This window comes from Caretta caretta, chromosome 2, assembly GCF_965140235.1.
Source record: "Caretta caretta isolate rCarCar2 chromosome 2, rCarCar1.hap1, whole genome shotgun sequence".
In the NCBI taxonomy this organism is placed as follows: domain Eukaryota; kingdom Metazoa; phylum Chordata; order Testudines; family Cheloniidae; genus Caretta; species Caretta caretta.
In genome coordinates this window covers 37,139,075-37,157,906 of record NC_134207.1, presented here as the reverse complement: position 1 = coordinate 37,157,906, position 18,832 = coordinate 37,139,075, and the positions used below count along the sequence as shown (strand labels likewise).

Here is an 18,832-nt window from a genome sequence, read left to right as displayed (position 1 = left end):
ACCTCCTCATTTTTGCATAGTTCCCCTTTCTGAAATTAAATGCCACCGAGTTGGGCTGTTGTGGTGTTCTTTTCACCATAGGACTGTTAAATGTTGTTATATTATGGTCACTATTTCCAAGTGGTCCTGTTATAGTTACCTCTTGGACCAGATCCTGCGCTCCACTCAGGACTAGATCAGTACCAGCTGCTCCAAGAAGCAGTCATTTAAAGTATCGAGAAATTTTGTCTCTGCATTTCATCCTGAGGTGACATGTACCCAGCCAATATGGGGATAATTGAAATCCCCCTTTATAATTGAGTTCTTTATTTTGATAGCATCTCTAATCTCCCTTAGCATTTCATCGTCACTATCACTGTCCTGGTCAGGTGGTCGATATTAGATCCCTACTGTTATATTCTTATTAGAGCATGGACTTACTATCCATAAAGATTCTATGGAGCATGTGGATGCATTTAAAATTTTTATTTCACTTGATTCTACATTTTCTTTCACATATTGTGCCACTCCGCACCCCACCCCAGCACTACCTGTTCTGTCCTTCCGATATATTTTGTACCCCGGAATGATTGTGTCCCATTGATTGTCATCACTCCACCAGGTTTCTGTGATGCGTATTATATCAACATCCTCCTTTAACACGAAGCACTCTAGTTCACCCATCTTATTATTTGTGTACAAGCACTTTAAAAACTTGTCACTGTTTATTTGTCTGCCCTTTTCTGATGTGTCAGATTCTTTATGTGAATGTTTCTCGTCTGATCTGGCCCATACTTTGTCCTCTTTCATCCTCTCCTCCTGACTAAAACCTAGAGAATCTCTATCAATAGACTCTCCTCTAAGAGAAGTCTCTGTCCGATTCACGTGCGCCTCTGCAGTAATCGGCTTTCCCCCATCTCTTAGTTTAAAAACTGCTCTGCAACCTTTTTAATGTTAAGTGCCAGCAGTCTGGATTCACTTTGGTTTAGGTGGAGCCCATCCTTCCTGTGTAGGCTCCTCCCATCCCACTACACTTGTATTGTAGACATATCCAATGACTTTTGCTGCCTTCACCTGGGGCTTTCCCTCAGACAGAGACACAGCTTTGCATTTCTCTTTTGGTGAGTAGAACAAACAGAATTTACTCACCACTCATGATCGCGATATATATTATTAAACCTCATTATAGATTTGGTTGGGTTTGGGGCACAGGTTTGGGCTGGTTTTAATTTGACCAGTATTAGTTTGCTGGTCCCTACTGTACTGAAAGGATGCAGTGTCTTGCCTAGATTTTTAGTAACTTTTTTTTTCAACTTATCTCTCATTGCCTGCATAACACACACACCTAAGAAGAGGGAAACGACTTTCCATGAGCCCTCAGAGAATATTTTTATGTGTCTGAATTCATTTTTAATGTGTCTGAGTTCATTGCCAGACAGGAAAATGAACAATTAAATAGGCAATGAGGTAGGAGCATCAGGCTGCCAATGAACTCTGCCTTGGAGGCAAGCTGGAGAAGGCTGAGATATTGCACAATATCAGAGGTTTTATGATAGAGTCTAAGCATAGAGATAGAAATGAAATACTTTGTAAAAGTATTTTATGTTAGCAGAATAAGTTAGTGTATCATATGTGACAAAGATGACAATTTCCTGCAATATCCTGGCCAACCTTATTGAATTAAGTATTTTAGGAGCTCACTGTATTAAAATGCAAATGTTTATGTTATCGTGGGATTGTATGTAACTTGTCTAGGAGATCTGACTAACACTTGGGAAGCATTAATGAGCTTTAAAGGACTCTTTAAAACAATGGGCTAAGATAAGAATGAACTATTAGTTGAGTAGGTTTCCTAGGAAATATTTGGGAGCAGGGGAATGCAAATGACCCATCTCCAGATCCATGCTTTTGGTGCTCCACCTTGAGGAGAAACCCATTGTTTGGCTGATTACCTATTCTGGATCTCTTCAAAGACCCAAACTAATAAAGGCGTGAGGGTGCTTGTGCCGAGCTAAAAGCTGTTAGGAATTTGTGACTACAGAAAAACCCTGGGTGGGGTTTGAAGGGCTATTCACAGGCCAGAAACTTTGTTGGAGTCGGGGTAATCACTAGTAAGCTTCTTAGCATGTGTGCAGGTTCTTTTATTGTTTTTAATATGTTTTTTCTGTAATGTTTTTACCTTAAGAATGTGCTTGCTTAGAAAGAGCTGTGTGGTAACTTATACCTGTGGCAATAACACTGTGTGTCATCTGAGGAGAAAAGTAAAGCAGGCCTGCTTAGATAATAGGACTTTGTTGGGGAATTCATAGTGTAGATATACTACGCAGTCTGGAAATATCCTCCTCAGGAGGAAGAGAGAGACAGGTTTTTGCCCAAGAGAGGTGATGACTGAGTAGCTGGGAGTTTAGAGTAGTTGCCCTTGCTGGACCATGAGGGAGAAATACAGGTGCAGTTGTCCCTGCACTGTGACACCATATACATTACTATCTTTTAATCACCAAGGTCCATCTCTCACTCACTTATGTAACCTTACTCATGTGAATAGTCTCAGGGCATGGCTACACTTGCAGATGTAGAGCGCTGTGAGTTAAACCCGCCTTCGTAGAGCGCAGTAATGAAAGCGCTGCAGTCTGTCCACACTGACAGCTGCAAGCGCACCTGTGTGGCCACATTTGCGGCACTTGCAGCAGCATTTGGAGAGGTGTATTATGGGCAGCTATCCCACAGAACACCTCTTCCCATTCTGGCGCTGTGGCTTGTAGGAAGTGGGCAGGGAGTACGGGGCATACTGTGTCCTGTCCCAACGCCCTGTGCTGCATTGGTTCGCATCCCAGCATTCCCTTTGTTTCTGTCCACATCTGGTGCCATCTTTCAATGCTTTTTGTACTGCGCACTCTGTCTTCCCTTTCCGTCTGTGGGAATGAAGGCCAAACTGCTGAGGAGTATGCTGACGAGTCTCACCAGCATGTCACGTTTGGCAGTCAACTTATTCCTTAAGATCCAAAGTGACAGTGAGGGCTCCGATGATATCGATGTGAGTAACGCATATGACACGAGTTTACTTGTGGCATTCATGGACATGCTCACCACCATGGAACGCTGCTTTTGGGCTCGGGAAACAAGCACTGAGTGGTGGGATCACATTGTCATGCAAGTCTGGGATGACGAGCAGTGGCTGCAGAACTTTTGCATGAGGAAAACCACTTTCATGGGACTGAGTGATGAGCTCGCCCCCACCCTGCGGCGCAAGGACACACAATTGAAAGCTGCTCTGACGGTGGAGAAGCAGGTGGCTATTGCAGTCTGGAAGCTGGCAACTCCAGACAGCTACCGATCGGTCGTTAACCAGTTTGAAGTGGGGAAGTCGACTGTTGGAATCGTGTTGATGCAAGTTTGCAGGGCCATTAATCGCATCCTGCTCAGAAGAACCATGACTCTAGCTAACATGCATGATATTGTGGCTGACTTTGCACAAATGGGTTCCCCTAACTCCAGAGGGGCAATACATGGCACGCATATTCCAATTCTGGCACCAGCCCACCTAGCCTCTGAGTACCTTCACTGGAAGGGTATTTCTCCAGGCGCTTGTGGATCACCATGGGCGTTTCATTGACATTAATGCAGGCTGGCCCGGAAAGGTGCATGACACGCGCGTCTTTCAGAACACTGGCCTGTTCAGGAAGCAGCAAGCCGGGACTTTTTTCCCAGACCAGAAGATCACTGTAGGGGAAGTCGAAATGCCCATTGTGATCCTTGGAACCCCGCTTACCCTTTAATGCTGTGGCTCAGGAAACCCTACACAGGGAACCTTGACAGCAGCAAGGAGCGGTTCAACAACAGGCTGAGCCGGTGCAGAATGATTGTGGAGTATGCTTCTGGCCGTTTAAAGGGCCGCTGGCACTCTCTGTATTGGAAGCTGGACCTAGCTGATAACAGCATCCCCGCGGTTATATCCGCATCCTGTGCCCTCCATAACATTTGTGAGGGGAAGGATGAAAGATTTGCTCAGGCATGGAACTCAGAGGTTCAACACCTGGAGGCTGAATTTCAACAGCCAGAGAGCAGGGCTATTAGAGGGGCCCAGCGCGGGACTGAAAGGATTAGGGATGCCTTGAGGGAGCAATTTGAGGCTGCAAGCCACCAGTAATGTCTGGTGCATCGTACGGGAGTGAAGTGCAGTGGTTCCAATGTTAGTAGGAATCTGTGTCAGCTACGCTGACCTGCAGTGCCTGTTTCTTTCCTGGGCTAAGGTACCTTTACTTTATGCAATAATAAAGAATGTTTTCAAAGCCAAAAAATCCATTTATTGGAAAAACACAACTGCTTGGGAAACAGAAAGGGCAAGGGGGTGGGGTGGGGAATGGTACAATCACAGATTTCCATATTCTCATACTCAGCCTTCCTGTCTGGAGTGCAGTGCAATGAGTGCTGCACTTCAGGATAGCTGTTCTGCATGATGATGGGGGTTGAGTGCAGGGGGTAAGGGTTGTAGTTTTCAGGGCTGGGTGGTGAAGCTACAGGTGTTGGAGGCAGCTGGTGGCAGTAAGAACCCGGATGTTGGGGAAAGTGGGTTGGAGGTGACATGGGGGCACAAGAGAAATAATTTTGGGACAAGGGCTGCGGAGGGGAGGGAGGGTTGGGCACGGTAAAGTTCCACCTGCATGGCTACGAGTGCCTGGATCAAGTCCACTTGGCGCTCCATTACGCTTATCGGCCGATCTGTGCTTTACTGCCGGAGCACCGCGCTTTTGTGCTGGCGCTCCTCATTCTGCTGGCAGATCCTCCTTTCACTGTCCCGCCACTCCTGCACTTTCTGATTTTCATTACTTGAATGCTGCATTACTTCATGCAACATGTCTTCCTTGCTTCTACGGGGCCTCTTTCTGATTCTTTGGAGTCTTTCGGCTGGTGATAACACGGACAGCTGAGATCTCAAGGTTGCATCTGTAAAGGCAAAATGCAGGCAGCATTGTTCACACCAGACAGAGCAATGATTCCCCCGTACTTAAGGGCAAGCACAGTCTACACAATAGCAAATTTGCCCATCCCAAAGCGAGCGCACATAACCCACGGGAGCCCCAAAATTGTGAGTAAGCACAGGGTCAAGCGTGACTGATTGTTTCACGGCTGTACTGTCCTCTGGGTTTCTGTGCCTTGGGGATCCATCAGCAGTAGGGGACCCCTATACTGAACACCGTCCCCACATTTTCCACAGGAGTTTGTCCTGGAAGATATCTCGCTGCTGAGGGTGACCTGGGAAGCAAGGGAGGGTCTTCTACCACAATGCGGCTTCCACCCTGGCAGCTTGCCTGTGTGCAGCAATAGTACAGCCACCCCTCACGGCACAGTGGCGTGGACAAATTAGCCTTACTGGGACAAGGAACACAGTGGTTCTCCTGAGAAACCTGCGCAAGCATATTGCCCAATTCTGGATGACACTTCTGAAGAGATCACTGAGGCCGATTACCACGATGTGAGAGAGGACATCAACACCCTATTCTGCATCTAGACATGCATGCAGCCTTAACCCTCCTCACCCCAAGAGCCCACACCGAATAACTTCCCAAAATAAAAGACACTTACTGGGAACCTCCTGTGGTGTTTGTCATTCCCCAAGCACCGGCCGTCGCAATTGGCTACCTTCCTCCTGGCTTGAGAACAGCTCCTGGCTGCATGCATCTACGGATTCTGGGGTGTCTTCCTGCGCCTTACCACCCTCGCTCCCACTTTGCTCCTCCTTGTCCTGCCTTGTTGCACTGGGCTCTGAAGTGCCTATGGTGGTACTCTGAGTGGAGGTGGGGTTGCCCCCAAGTATCATGTCCAGCTCTTTGTAGAATCAGCAGGTCACAGGGGCAGCACGGGAATGGCTGTTTGCTTCACGGGCTTTGCGGTAGGCATTCCGCAGCTCATAGAATCATAGAATCTCAGAGTTGGAAGGGACCTCAGGAGGTCTTCTAGTCCAATCCCCACTCAAAGCAGGACCAATCCCTAATTTTTCCCCCCCAGATCCCTAAATGGCCCCCTTAAGGATTGAACTCACAACCCTGGGGTTAGCAGGCCAATGCTCAAACCACTGAGCTATCACTGCAGTGCATCCCAGTCATGGCCCCTTTCCATCATGTTCCTTGATATCTGCCCGAAGGTACCGTAATTCCTACAGCTGGAGCGCAGCTGGGACTGGACAGCTTCCTCCCCGCAAAGACTGATGAGGTCCAGCACCTTGCCATTGCTCCATACAGGGGCTCGCCTGGTGCGTGGAGGCATGGGCACCTGTAAAGATTCGCTGAGAGCACTCCATGCCTGGCTGAGCAAACAGGAAGGGGATTTTAAAATTCCCAGAGCATTTAAAGAGCGGGTCTGACAGTTGGTCACCTGACGGCAGGTAGAGTTCAAAGTGATGACTAGAGTGACTAGCACAGGCATTGTGGGACACTTCTGGAGGCCGATCAGAACGCACTATAGGACCAGGGCGTCCACACTGGTGCTGCGACGCTCCAGCGGGGGTGCAGCAAACATTATTCCACTCGCCGAGGTGGAGTCGCAGCGCTCTAGCCAGGGAATCAGAGCGCTGTATGTGCCTTGCCAGTGTGGACGGGTAGTGAGCTAGTGCACCTGGGGCTCCTTTATTGGGCCGTAACTCGCAAGTGTAGCCAAGACCCCAGTGAAAGCTAAGGAGTTATTAATTTGCTTAAGTTTTTTCAGGAGGAACTCTGAATCTGTTCTCATTAAAGTCAATGGCAAAACTCCCATTTATTTCACTAGCATGAGGCCTTGTCTACACTACAAAGTTCTGTCAGCAAAAGCTGCCTTTTGCCAACAAAACAGGGGAGGTGTACACACTACAAAGCTACGTTTGGTGGCAAAACTCCACTCATCTAGAGGCATAAATCCTTTTGCGGCAAAGTTAAAATGACAAAGCTTCAGTTTAGACACTGCTATTTGTTTTGTCGAAAGAACTGGCTTCCGCCAGTATCCCACAATGCCTGCCCTGACCACTCTCCTGTTCACTGTTTAGATCTGTGCTGCCCTGCATGCATGTGCCCTCCCCTTTCAAAGCCCAGGGAAATATCTGACAACTGAGAATGCTGCTCCCTTTGGGGAACAAAGAGCAAATCATTGGAATGCTCGTGTTCTTCCCTGCCCAAGGAACACAGAAGCAGGCAGACTGCTGCTGGCAGGGGGGATGACTGCTCTGCTGCTTTCACATTCCTCAGCATGGAGAGCTCAAAGGTGTTGAGAATTTGAACATCTGGGAGGTCAGGGCCCTCAGCACCTTGCAGGATTAGGCCCTGAGAGGCCCAAAATAAAGTACAAGCTTGGAGGGTTTCATTTTTATTACTTTTTCTCTGGTCCTATCCTTCTGTAATATGTGCTTTTAATATGGCTAAATGTAAATCTATACATCTAGGGACAAAGTATGTAGGTCATAGTTACATGATGGGGAACTCTATCCTGGGAAGCAGTGACTGAAAAAGATTTGGAGGTTGTGGCGGATAAGCAGCTGAACATGAGCTCCCACTGTGACCCTATGGGCAAAAGGGCTAATGTGATCCCTGGATGCATAAATGAGAATCTTGAGTAGAAGCAGAGAGATTACTTTACCTCTGTATTTGGCACTGGTGCAATGGCTGCTGAAATACTGTGGCCAGTTCTGGTGTCTACAATTCAAGAAGGATGTTGAAAAATTGGAGAGCATTGAGAGAAGAGCCACAAGAATGATTAAAGAATGCTTTACTTATAGTGATAGACTCAAAGAGCTCAATCTATTCATTTTAACACAGAGAAAGTTAATGGATTACTTGATAATAGTCTAAGTACTTACATAGAGAACAAATATTAATAGGCTGTTCAGTCTAGCAGCACAAGGTATAACAATTGAATGGTTGAAAAGTGAAGCTAGATAAATTCAGAATGGAAATAAGGTGTACATTTTTATCAATATGGGTAATTAATTTTGGAGCAATTTACCAAAGATCATGGTGGATTCTCCATCACTGAGGATTTTTAATCAAGATTCGATATTTTTCAAAACGATCTGCTCTAGGAATTATTTTGGGGAAGTTCTATGATCTGCATTAGGCAGGAAGTCAGGTGAGCTGGTCACAATGGTCTCTTCTGGCCTTGAGGTGGAGGCCTATGAGGTGGAGAGGGTATTTGGTATGGCTTTAGATTTGTGGGCATCACTGAAAAAGGAATTTAAATGAGACAAGAGTGGGAAACTAGGACAGAAAGGTCAACTACTAAAGTTTTCTCTGAATAAAGGAAAATCTTTCTAGATTGGTTATACAGTATATAGCCCTGTTTGATCCAGAACCTCTTGTTATTAAAGGCACATCTGTAAGCACACCCAACAGTAAGCTGTATTATTTCTGTTGTATCTAGCAGCCTCTGAGTACCACCTGCAGTGCAAAGAGATGAGGCACCTCATCCTTAGTCAAAGTGCTTATATCAGGTGCCCTGAATTAGAAGTTACAATACTTAACCCTCTATTATGCCTTTTATCCTCAGAATTGTTTGTAAACATCAGTAAATAAGTACATTAAACTCATACTGTAGCATACCAACTCAATATGCAAAAGCCAGGGTGGATAAAAATCAATGTTTAAAAAAAAAAAACAGATTTTTTTGATAAAATGCTTTTTGAGGAAAAAACTTATCTAAAGATAGTTTTAATTAAGATACATTATAGCTCAGAGATATCTCATCATGGAATAGGGATTATAAATTCTATAGTATGAGACAATATATTCATGTAATGTTTAAGAAAAGTTTTGGAAATGAGTTCCAATACTTCATGCATTAGGGACCCAATCTTATGGGGTCCCAGGGGCTTCTGTAAAGATTATTTAGGTTAATCTTTCTATCTACCCAGTGGGACTCAGTGCTCAGTCTAGAACAGGGGTGGGCAAACTGTTTGGCCTGAGAGTCACATCGGGGTACAAAACTGTATGGAGGGATGGGTAGGGAAGGCTGTGCCCCCCAAACAGCCTGGCCCCTGCCCCCAATTTGCCTCCTCCTACTTCCCATCCCCTGACTTCCCCCTCCTGGGACCTCCCGCCTCAAACTGCCCCCCCCCGTACCCTGACTGCCCCAACCTTTCCACACCCCTGCCCCCGACAAACCCCCTGGGACTCCTATACCCTGACTGCCCCAACCTTTCCACACCCCTGTCCCCGACAGACCCCCCGGGACTCCTACACCCTATCCAACCCCTTCCCCTGTGTTCCCCACCTCCTGACCACCCCAGAACCTCTGCCCCATCCAACCATCCCCTGCTCCCTGTCCCCTGACTGCCCCCCTGGGACTCCCCACCCCTAACCACTCCCTGCTCCCTGTCCCCTGACTGCCCCCCGGGACCTGCTACCCAACACCCCACCCCCCCCACTGCCATGCACGCTGCCACCGCCCCTTACCATGCCGCTCAGAGCGGCAGGAGCTTGCAGGCCCGCTGCCTGTGGGGCTGCACGGGAGGGGAAACAGCGTGAGAGGGGCTGGGAGCAAGCCTCCCGGGCCAGGAGCTCAGGGGCTGGGCAGGATGGTCCCGCGGGCCACAGTTTGCCCACCTCTGGTCTAGAAGATACCATCAGAGTTGCTTAGTTTTGCAGTTCTCAAACTGTGGATTTGTGTCTCCAGAGATAACATGCTTGTTAATAGCAAAAATGTTTTAAAATAAATAATATATAGAGGTGAGAATAACAGACCTCAACCCTATTGTCCCCCTGCAAATTTGTGTACACAGAGTCAATCCCTTACCTCTCTCTAAAAGTGCAAAGTTTCAGAAAGTTCAATGAACAGAAAATTGTTGTGGGTGGAATAGATCTGGACAAGGAGAAGAAGTCTGGAGATAAATGTGAGAAGGGAGGGACACGCAGTAGAAACAAAAGTGAAACTGTGTGACCAGCATATTCCAGAAATCTTGAGGTCTTTCTGAGTGTAGCCTTCATTGATTTGAGATCCACCATACTATTCTCTCACTAGAAGGGAAAACCTATGATGGCAGCAGGCCGTAAAAGAGACCCAGTTTGGGAATATTTTAATGAACTTCCTCTACCTGTGGGTAAGACAGGCATGCGCGCAAAATGCAAACAGTGCAACAAAGAAATGCAAGGCTTGGTTGCCCGAATGAAACAACATCATGAGAAGTGTTCCTTCTCAGGGGGAAGCTGCATTGAAGATGACGAAAGGAACATGTTTGAACATGCAGGATCTTCAGGTTGGTAAACTTTATTTCCTACTTCTTTCTTAAGGACTGCCTGTCTTCCTTCTGGACTATTCTTGAATTCTCATTTTGAGCAATAAATATACTCGTTACTCTATGGTATTATCATTTTAGATGCAATTGTGATAAAAAACAAATAGCTGAAATAGGCAGATCTTTCTTTTACAAATTTCACCTTTAAAGTAGTACTGACTGTTAGTGAATGCAATGAGTAATACTAAATGAGCAGTATGGTAATAATAATTAAATAACTGCATTGACTTATTTTGTTTAGGAGAATCCATCTTCAACATACAGGATTCTGAAGATGATCCACCTTCAAGATCACCATAATTTTCTATAGTTTCAGAGTTATCTGCTAATGATAGTTTTTCAGTCACGTCATGTATGTCACAAAGCCATAGTATATCACCTGTGGCAAAAAGGAAAAAAAAACAACCACCATCCAGAAACAACCATAGATAAGTTTGTGATAAGAACCAGCAGATTACAAAAAGAGGTAATTGATGAAAAAATTGCCCAGATTGTTTATGCAACAAACTCACCTTTCCGTATGATTGAGAACCCAAACTTCATTAACATGGTTCAGTCATTAAGACCAAGATACATTCCACCCAACAGAGCAGATGCCGCAGGCAAATTGCTGGATAAAGTATATGAAAGAGAAATTGAGCAGTGTGCAAAAGGTCTAGAGGGTAAAATGGATAATCAGAGTCTTGATGGGTGGAGCAATGTCCACAATAATCCTATTGTATGTGCTTGTGTGGCAAGAGAAGGGAATGTCTTCCTTACAGAAACAATTAATACATCAGGAAATGCACAGACAGCATGATACTTACAAGAAGTAGCATTAAAAGCTGTAACAAACTGTGAAAAAAATTCAAATGTCTAGTACCCAGCTTGGTCACAGACAATGCTGCAAATGAATCCAAGATGAGAAGAAATTTAGAAGAGAGTCCCAAGCTAATAACATACGGTTGCAGTGCTCATTTGATGCACTTCCTAGCCAAAGACTTCTGTGTTCCAGAAATAAAGGCTAATGTTGTTGAAACTGCAAAATACTTCCATAACAATCACTTTGCAGCAGCTGCTCTGAAAGAAGTGGGAGGAACCAAGCTAACTCTCCCACAACACGTTCGATGGAACTCAGTAGTGGCCTGTTTTGAGCACTATATCAAGAACTGGCCTAATCTGATGACAGTTTGTGAACAAAATCGTGAAAAAATAAATGGCACGGTCATAGCCAAAGTTCTCAACATTGGGCTTAAGAGAAATGTTGAACACATGCTGAGTACTCTGAAACCTATTTCTGTAGTCTTGAACAAAATTCAGGGAAATAGCTGTTCTTCGAGTGCTTGTTCGTGTCCATTCCAATCAGGTGTGTGCGCATGCATGTGCAGTGGCCAGAAGGTTTTTCCCCTAGCAGCATCCATCAGGCTGGCCTGGGTGTCCCCTGGAGCCGTGCCTTCATGGCACTCCATATAAAGCCCTGCCGACCTGCCACCCCTTCAGTTCCTTCTTACCGCCAGTGACGGTTGGCTGGAACTTCCCTCAGCCCTTGCTTAGCAAGCGCATTCTATAGTTACTGTGTATAGTTACCTTAGTATCTGTTCTTAGTATTAGTATTGGAGTTCTTAGTATAAAGTTGTTGGGCGTTGCCCCCCATTCTGCCTCCCCGGAACTGTGGTATGCCGCAGTCCTCGGGGTTTAAAAACTGTGTGGCCCATGCAACGCGCATGCTGAAAAGCAATCCACACTCTTAGTGTCTACGGTAGCTAGGGGAGGGCCACCAAAAGGATCGCTGTAAAATCTGAAGCAAGTTCCGCCCTAGAACTCTTAAAGAAAGGGAACAGCAGCTTAAGGTGATCCTCATGGAGGCAGCCCGACGGCCTCACTCCAACCCGGGTCAGAGGACCCGGTTCCTAACACTTCATCCTCGATATGGAGAGCCCCAGCACCGTCGTCAAGCTCGGAGCCAAGAAAGGACTCGTCCCAGGATGCTCAGCACCGACAGGGCACTTCACAAGACCCGGCTGAGAGCAGGCACCAATCCCACTCACTGGTGCCTCAGAAGAAAAAGAAGCTGGACAGCCGCTCACCTCCAGCTAAATCCAGAGAAGTGAGACCCCGGGCGGGCCACAGCTCCAGATCCCCTACCAGGGCCATGTCAACTCCTGCCCAGGCGAGGTAGTTGAGTCCAGGCCCCCCTCAATCACCGGTCCCTACACAGCAGTGACAGCTCCCTTTGATGCCAGAAGCTTACCAAGCCACTTGGGACCTCTTGTACCTTACAGCGCCATTCTACCCCCAAGGAGGGAAGAACCTCCAGCACTGGCAGACCCACCCCGCCCCCCGGTGCAGTCAAGAGGGAAGCCAGCTATGATGTCCAGGCGCTCCCCCTCTCCATCAGCCCACTCAGACAGAGAGCCTACCCACTCCCTGAGCTCTTGCCGCTCAGCTCCTCCGTGGTCTTCAGTCTCTGAGACCTCAGAGTCAGAGTCCAACTCCTATCGCTCCAGGAGGAGCAGAAGCTGCAGATCGAGGTCTGGGAGAGACAGGAGGGAGCCCCAGGCATGGCCTCCGCAGTGGCAGAACTTACCACAGTGGCCCTTCTGGACCCATGGGCCTTTCACCAAGGACAGGGAGGGACCCAAGATCACCGCTCTGCTGCATCTTCTGTGGCCTCAGCCACCTTTATCCTGCCATCAGCTACGCATCTTCCCTCTGCACCTGCCCACACACCAATTCCTCTGACAGTGGCACCGTCGTTGACTCCGGCAGTGGATTTGGCACCGACCCCGGCACCACCCTTGGCAACAACCTCGGCATCGCTGACACACCCGACTTCCATGCCAGCACCGTTGTCAATGTCGACTATGACACAGGCACCTGTGGCCTGGCCCTCCATCTTTGTCAGTGCAGATCGGCACCAGCTCCATCGAGGTTCCTCTCATCGTACTGATGACAGCGACAACACATAGTCTGGCGTCTGCAGCCCTAGCACCATCAAGCGCACCACTGGCAACGATGCTGCCCCGAGAGCCTAGAGACCCCCTGGGAGCAGATGGCAGAGAGCATCCGCTCCTTATAAGCGCTTCCTCTTCTTCGTCACCTGATGGAAGCATTGGCAGGTACAGCCGTAGCACCAGCACTCGAGGACAACAGGGTGCTGCAGCAGTTGCTGCGCAGGGCTGCTCATAGTCTGGGCATTAAGGCTGAGGAAGTAGTCGAGGGAGGCTGATCTCATGGTGGACATCCTCACCCCCTCAGGACCTTCCCATATTGCCTTTCCATTAATTAAAACCATTGTGGACATCACCAAGACCCTGTGGCAGACCCCAGCTTCTTTGCCGCTCACTGCCAAGCATAATGAGAGGAGTTATTTTGTGCCCTCCAGAGGGTTCAACCATTTATACTCTCACCCACCCCTTCACTCTCTTGTTGTGGATGCTGCTAACCAGCATGAGAGACAGGGTTTCCAAGAGCCCTCCCCAAAAAACAGGGAGGCCAAGCGTCTAGACGTTGTTGGGAGAAAGGTCTATTCCACCGGCGGTCTTCAGCTCCATATCTCAAACCAACAGGCCATCATCAGCAGGTACTCATAAAACACCTGTGCGGCGATGGCCAAATTTACAGAGCTCCTCCCATCAGACTCCCGAACTGAGTTCTCGACGTTGGTAGAGGAGGGGAAGCTAGTCTCCCAGGCTTCCCTCCAGGCCACATTGGACGCTACAGATGCCGCAACTAGGATCATGGCGACTGGGGTAGCCATGAGGAGGGGATCCTGGCTCCAAGTCTCGGGGCTCCCTGACGAGGTCCAGCAGACTATTCAGGATCTCCCATTTGAGGGTGTGACTCTGTTTTCTGAAAACACAGACAAGAGGCTGCACAGCCTCAAAGACTCACAAGCCACCCTCAAGTTGTTGGGCCTGCACTCTCCTGCCACACAGTGGAGATACTTCCGACCACAACCTCCTCACAGATTCCAGCAGCAGAACCGACAGGACGGTTCTCGGAGAAGGAACAGGAGTGGCAGGAGGAGGCAACACCCATCCTCAGGCCAGAGCTCTGGCCACCCCAAGCCACCCTCTGGCCCTAAACCAGTCTTTTGAAGGTGCGGTCAAGGACAGTGCACCAGATCAGAGACTAGATCTATGCCACCTTACCTTTTCCTGCTGACTATCCCCTTTCTACTGTGCGTCGTCCCGTATCACTTCGGACCCCTGGGTGCTCCGAATGGTAAAGAGGGGATATTCCATCTAATTCTGTGCCCTCCCGCCCTTCCACCCTCTTTCCCCGTCCCTCTTCAGGGACTTTTCTCACGAGCAACTCCTCGTCCAGGAGGTGCAGTTGCTCCTATCACTAGGGACAGTGGAAGAAGTTCCTCAGCAGCACACGGGCGAGGGCTTCTATTCCCAGTATTTCCTAATGCCAAAAGCCAAAGGCGGCCTCAGACCTACCCTGGACCTGCGAGAACTCAACAAGTTCATAAAGAAACTCAAGTTCCACATGGTCTCCTTGGCCTCCATCATCCCCTCAGTAGATCCAGCAGATTGGTATGCTGCCCTCGACTTGAAGAACGCATATTTCCACATCGCAATCACTCAGACCCAAAGGAAGTACCTCAGGTTTGTGGTCAACGGTACTCACTATCAATTTACTGTCCTTCCGTTCGACCTGTCAGCAGCATCTCGAGTATTCCCCAAGTGCACAGCAGTTGTCACCGTGGTCTTGCGGAGGCTCCAAATATAGGTGTTTCCGTACCTCAACTACTGGCTGATCAAAGGCTGCTCCAGGACCCAGGTGGAAACTCAGGTCACATTTATCAGAGCCACTTTCGAGAGTCTGGGTCTACTCCTAAACAAAGCAAAATAGACTGTCTCCCATCCAGAGGATGGAGTACATAAGGGCAGTACTGGACTTGACCCAAGCTAGGGCATACCTGCCGCAGGCGAAGTTTCAGGCTCTCAACGACATAAGAGGCCACATGCAGTTCCCCACCACTACAGTGAGAAACTGCCTGAAACTCCTCAGACACATAGCTGCCTGTACCTACATGGTGTAGCACACCAGACTCAGGCTTCGAGCGCTCCAGTCGTGGCTCGTATCAGTGTATTGCCCAGCTCGGGACAGTCTGGACAGGCTCATGACCCTGCCTCGCCTGGTCCTCGACTCCCTCTGGTGGTGGATCGACGCTCAGGAGGTGTGGTCAGGGGTCCCCTTTGCTGCCCCATAGCTATCTCTGTCGTGGCTGACAGATGCATCAGACTTGGGCTGGGGAGCTCATCTGGGAGACCGCAGAACTCAAGGCCTCTGGTTGCAAGCAGATTTGCGTCTCCACATCAATGTCAGACTGGTGCACCTAGCATGTCAGACATTCTGTCCTTACCTAACTGGACAATGTGTATCAGACATGACTGACAATACAACAGCAATGTTCTATATCAACAAACTGGGGGATGGGCACATTCCTCTCCCCTGTGCCATGAAGCCCTCATGCTGTGGGACTTGTGTAGAATATTCAATTTACCTGCAGGCGTCATACCTCCCCAGGGTTCAGAACGAGCTGACGGACCACCTCAGCAGGTTGTTCCACAGCCATGAGTGGTCCCTTCGCCCAGACATCGCAATTTGAATCTTCCAGAGGTTGGGGTTTCCCCAATAGACCTCTTTGCCACGTGACACAACAGGAAGTGCCAACAGTTCTGCTCCTTCCAAAATCACAGCCTGAACTCCAGCGCAGATGCATTCCTCCTCCATTGGGGAGGTTCTCTCCTATACACCTTTCCACCGATACCGCTCGTTCACAAGATGCTGCTCAAGATCTGCAGGGATCAAGCTTGGGTCATACTGATAGCACTGGCCTGGCCCCATCAACACTGGTACACATCCCTCCTAGACATGACTATGGGAGCCCCCATTACCTTGTCGCTCTCTCTGAACCTTCTCACACAAGATCAGATATCTCTAGCACCTGAACCTTCAGTCGCTCCATCTCATGGCGTGGAAGATCCATGATTAAGTCCGTTTGGAGCTTTCCTGTTCAGACCAGGTTAGACAGGTCCTCCTTGGCAGTAGGAAACCCTTGACGAGGGCCACATACCTTGCCAAGTGGAAGAGATTTTCAATCTGGTCGGCGCAGCGCCATTTACCCCAATGCGAGCTTCAGTGCTGCACATTCTGGACTAAACTGTGGCAGATTTAGTCTTCTTCTGCCCATCACCATCACTTGAATGAAGTGGGAGAGCAGGAAATTCACTGCAGGTCGTTAGAAAACCAGCATAGGGAGGGTACATTTAGGCACAAGTGTGTATTAGTGGCTTTGCTCAATGTATTATCATTGAATTTCCCAACATTATGAACCCTATGTCTACACCAAAAAAATGTTAAAACATGTTTTCTAACACTATATTAATAGGATGTTAACCAAGACTTAGTACCTAGTATAGAAAGACAAGTTGCTGTTAAAAAGCTTTAGCCAACTGTAGTTAAAACCACAACCACACATTTTTAAACACTGCCATTGTCTACTAAAAGCAATACAGTATATGACATTTAGCATGATCTATTTTCCAAGTGTAGACAAGGCATCTTTGGTCCACTGATTGGGTGTGATTTCTTCAAGAATGCTCTAGAATTTAGCTTGATCCACAATCTTATAAGGGCAGACAGTGGATTGTTGAGCTTGGAGCCCAAGTGCTGATCTGACTGGATGAGGTAATAATCTATCCAGGTTAGGGGAATGATTTTTATGTTTACAGACGGTTGAAAAAAATAAGTATTTCAGGTAATTCATTTTGTTTCAACACTTGGGATTTTTTTCCAATAAACTACACACAATTTTAAAAATTGGTTTTAATGGTTAAAATACCCATTTTTTCCTTTAACTTATTTTCCTCCACTGGCCAAAAGGGGATGAGGTGACAGTGAGATAAAATGGCACTTTTTTTCATCCTACCAAAAATTTTAAAACTTCAAACATTTTTGAAATGGCAACTGTTGGGTTATTTTAATGAAACACTTCAACTAAAATTCTGTGGGTTTGGGGGAGGGGATTGGCTTTTTCTCATTTTTTTTTCCAAATTTTTTTTTTGCTGTCAAAGTATTTCCTTTAGAAATTTCTCAACAGCAAATTTTTAGTCAGTTCTATTCCTTAAATTCTCTTCCAGTCAGATGATCATGTTTAGGATGTGTCCAGATCTGGAGATTACCTTGGAAGAGTACTTCCCCCCTCCCCTTTTTTTAAAATTACTACCACTCTCCAAGAATAAAAGGTCCCCCTTTAGGTCAACAAAACAAGGAAACCATGAGCTAAGGCTCCCTATTTTCTCTTCTTGCTACTGCAGTAGCTCTTTAAAGGACTCTGGAATAGGCACAACAGATACGTTAAAGGGACAATAAATCTATCTAACTTCTATGCCATGCTCATGCCATGTTCAGAGTATCTGAACACATTGAGAAAGGTAAAATTAACAGGCTGAAAGGGTGATTCTTATAAAGCAAAATCCCCCCCCCCCCATCTTTTAAAAAAAATCAGAGTTGGGAGAGTCTTAAAGTGCCAAACATAAAATACCGTACACTTAAAGACTGTTGTAAATTTAAAAACCTTGCTATCTCACAAAAACAACTGAACAGCAAATAATAGAAGGCAGACTACATGCTCCCACCCAGTGTACTGTATTTGTAATTCTTCTGCTCAAAGCTCATTAGCTAGGATTTTAAGCCTTGTTTTGCAGGGCTGATAATTTTTCCACACATGTAACAGACCACTAACTTCAAGCCAAACACCCAGGGCATGGAACCTGTCAGCAACTGACTATTTTATTCAGTGCAGTTGTAGCTGTGTCCGTCTCAGGATACTAGAGAGACAAGGTGGGTGAGCTAATATAATTTATTGGACCTCTTTTTGTCTCTTTATTTTATTCAGTTTAGTTTCTTATATGCAGGCAATACTAGAGCTATAAATAATCCTAAACTGCCCCTTTGATTTGAAGGGCCCCCTTTATGGGGCCTTTCCTTACCTTTGTCAGGCCTATTTCTTTTTTTTTTTTTTTAATCTATTGCTTTTCATGTCTCCAAGAAGATCGTTGTTGCATTAGTAGGGAGGAAAGGGCAGACGTGACGGCTCTGGAGACTGAGCGCATGAGCTCCTTCCACCCTAGGTACAAGGGCTAATCTCTGGGGCCCCAAGGGCGCAAGTGTGTTTCATGCAAGCTCTCACGCTATCCTACCCATCTACTACAATGCAAGGGCGGGGAAGGGATGAGACAGCAGCGATGTGGTGCCCTGTGGGCGGGGGCAAAGCTTGGACAACTCACTGTGACTCCCAGCGGGCTGACAGGCCAGGCCAGGCCGCTTGGAACCGGCCCCTAATACCCCACTGGGTTCAACAACAGGGAGGCTCACAGCGGCGCAGGCTGGGGGCTGCTCGCGTCTCTCCCCCCCCCGTGCAGGCCGCTCCACAGCGAAACCTGGAGACGGCGGCATCCCTCCCGGCACCCGTCCTAACCGCCCTCCCCTCAGGGCCATCAGCCCCGCCCCCCTCAGCTACCTGCTTTCACAATCCGCGCCGCCGACCCTTCTCGGCGCCTCACCGGCCCCCCGCCCGCCAATCAACAGCCCTTTCCGGTCTTC

At 47.7% G+C, this 18,832-nt stretch overlaps 1 long non-coding RNA gene across 2 annotated transcripts; it reads right to left on the bottom strand.

Annotated features, from left to right (window-relative positions):
* Positions 1-4,286: 4,286 nt before the first annotated feature.
* Positions 4,287-18,820, bottom strand: LOC125632739 (uncharacterized). 2 transcript variants are annotated; one of them, XR_007355399.2, is made up of 3 exons: positions 18,750-18,820; positions 5,563-7,637; positions 4,287-4,923 (listed from the first exon to the last, which is right to left on the bottom strand). It is a non-coding gene; the product is annotated as an uncharacterized LOC125632739 (long non-coding RNA). The 2 variants fall into 2 exon arrangements; XR_012666902.1 differs by lacking the exon at positions 18,750-18,820 and adding an exon at positions 18,220-18,688.
* Between the last annotated feature and the right edge of the window lie 12 nt (positions 18,821-18,832).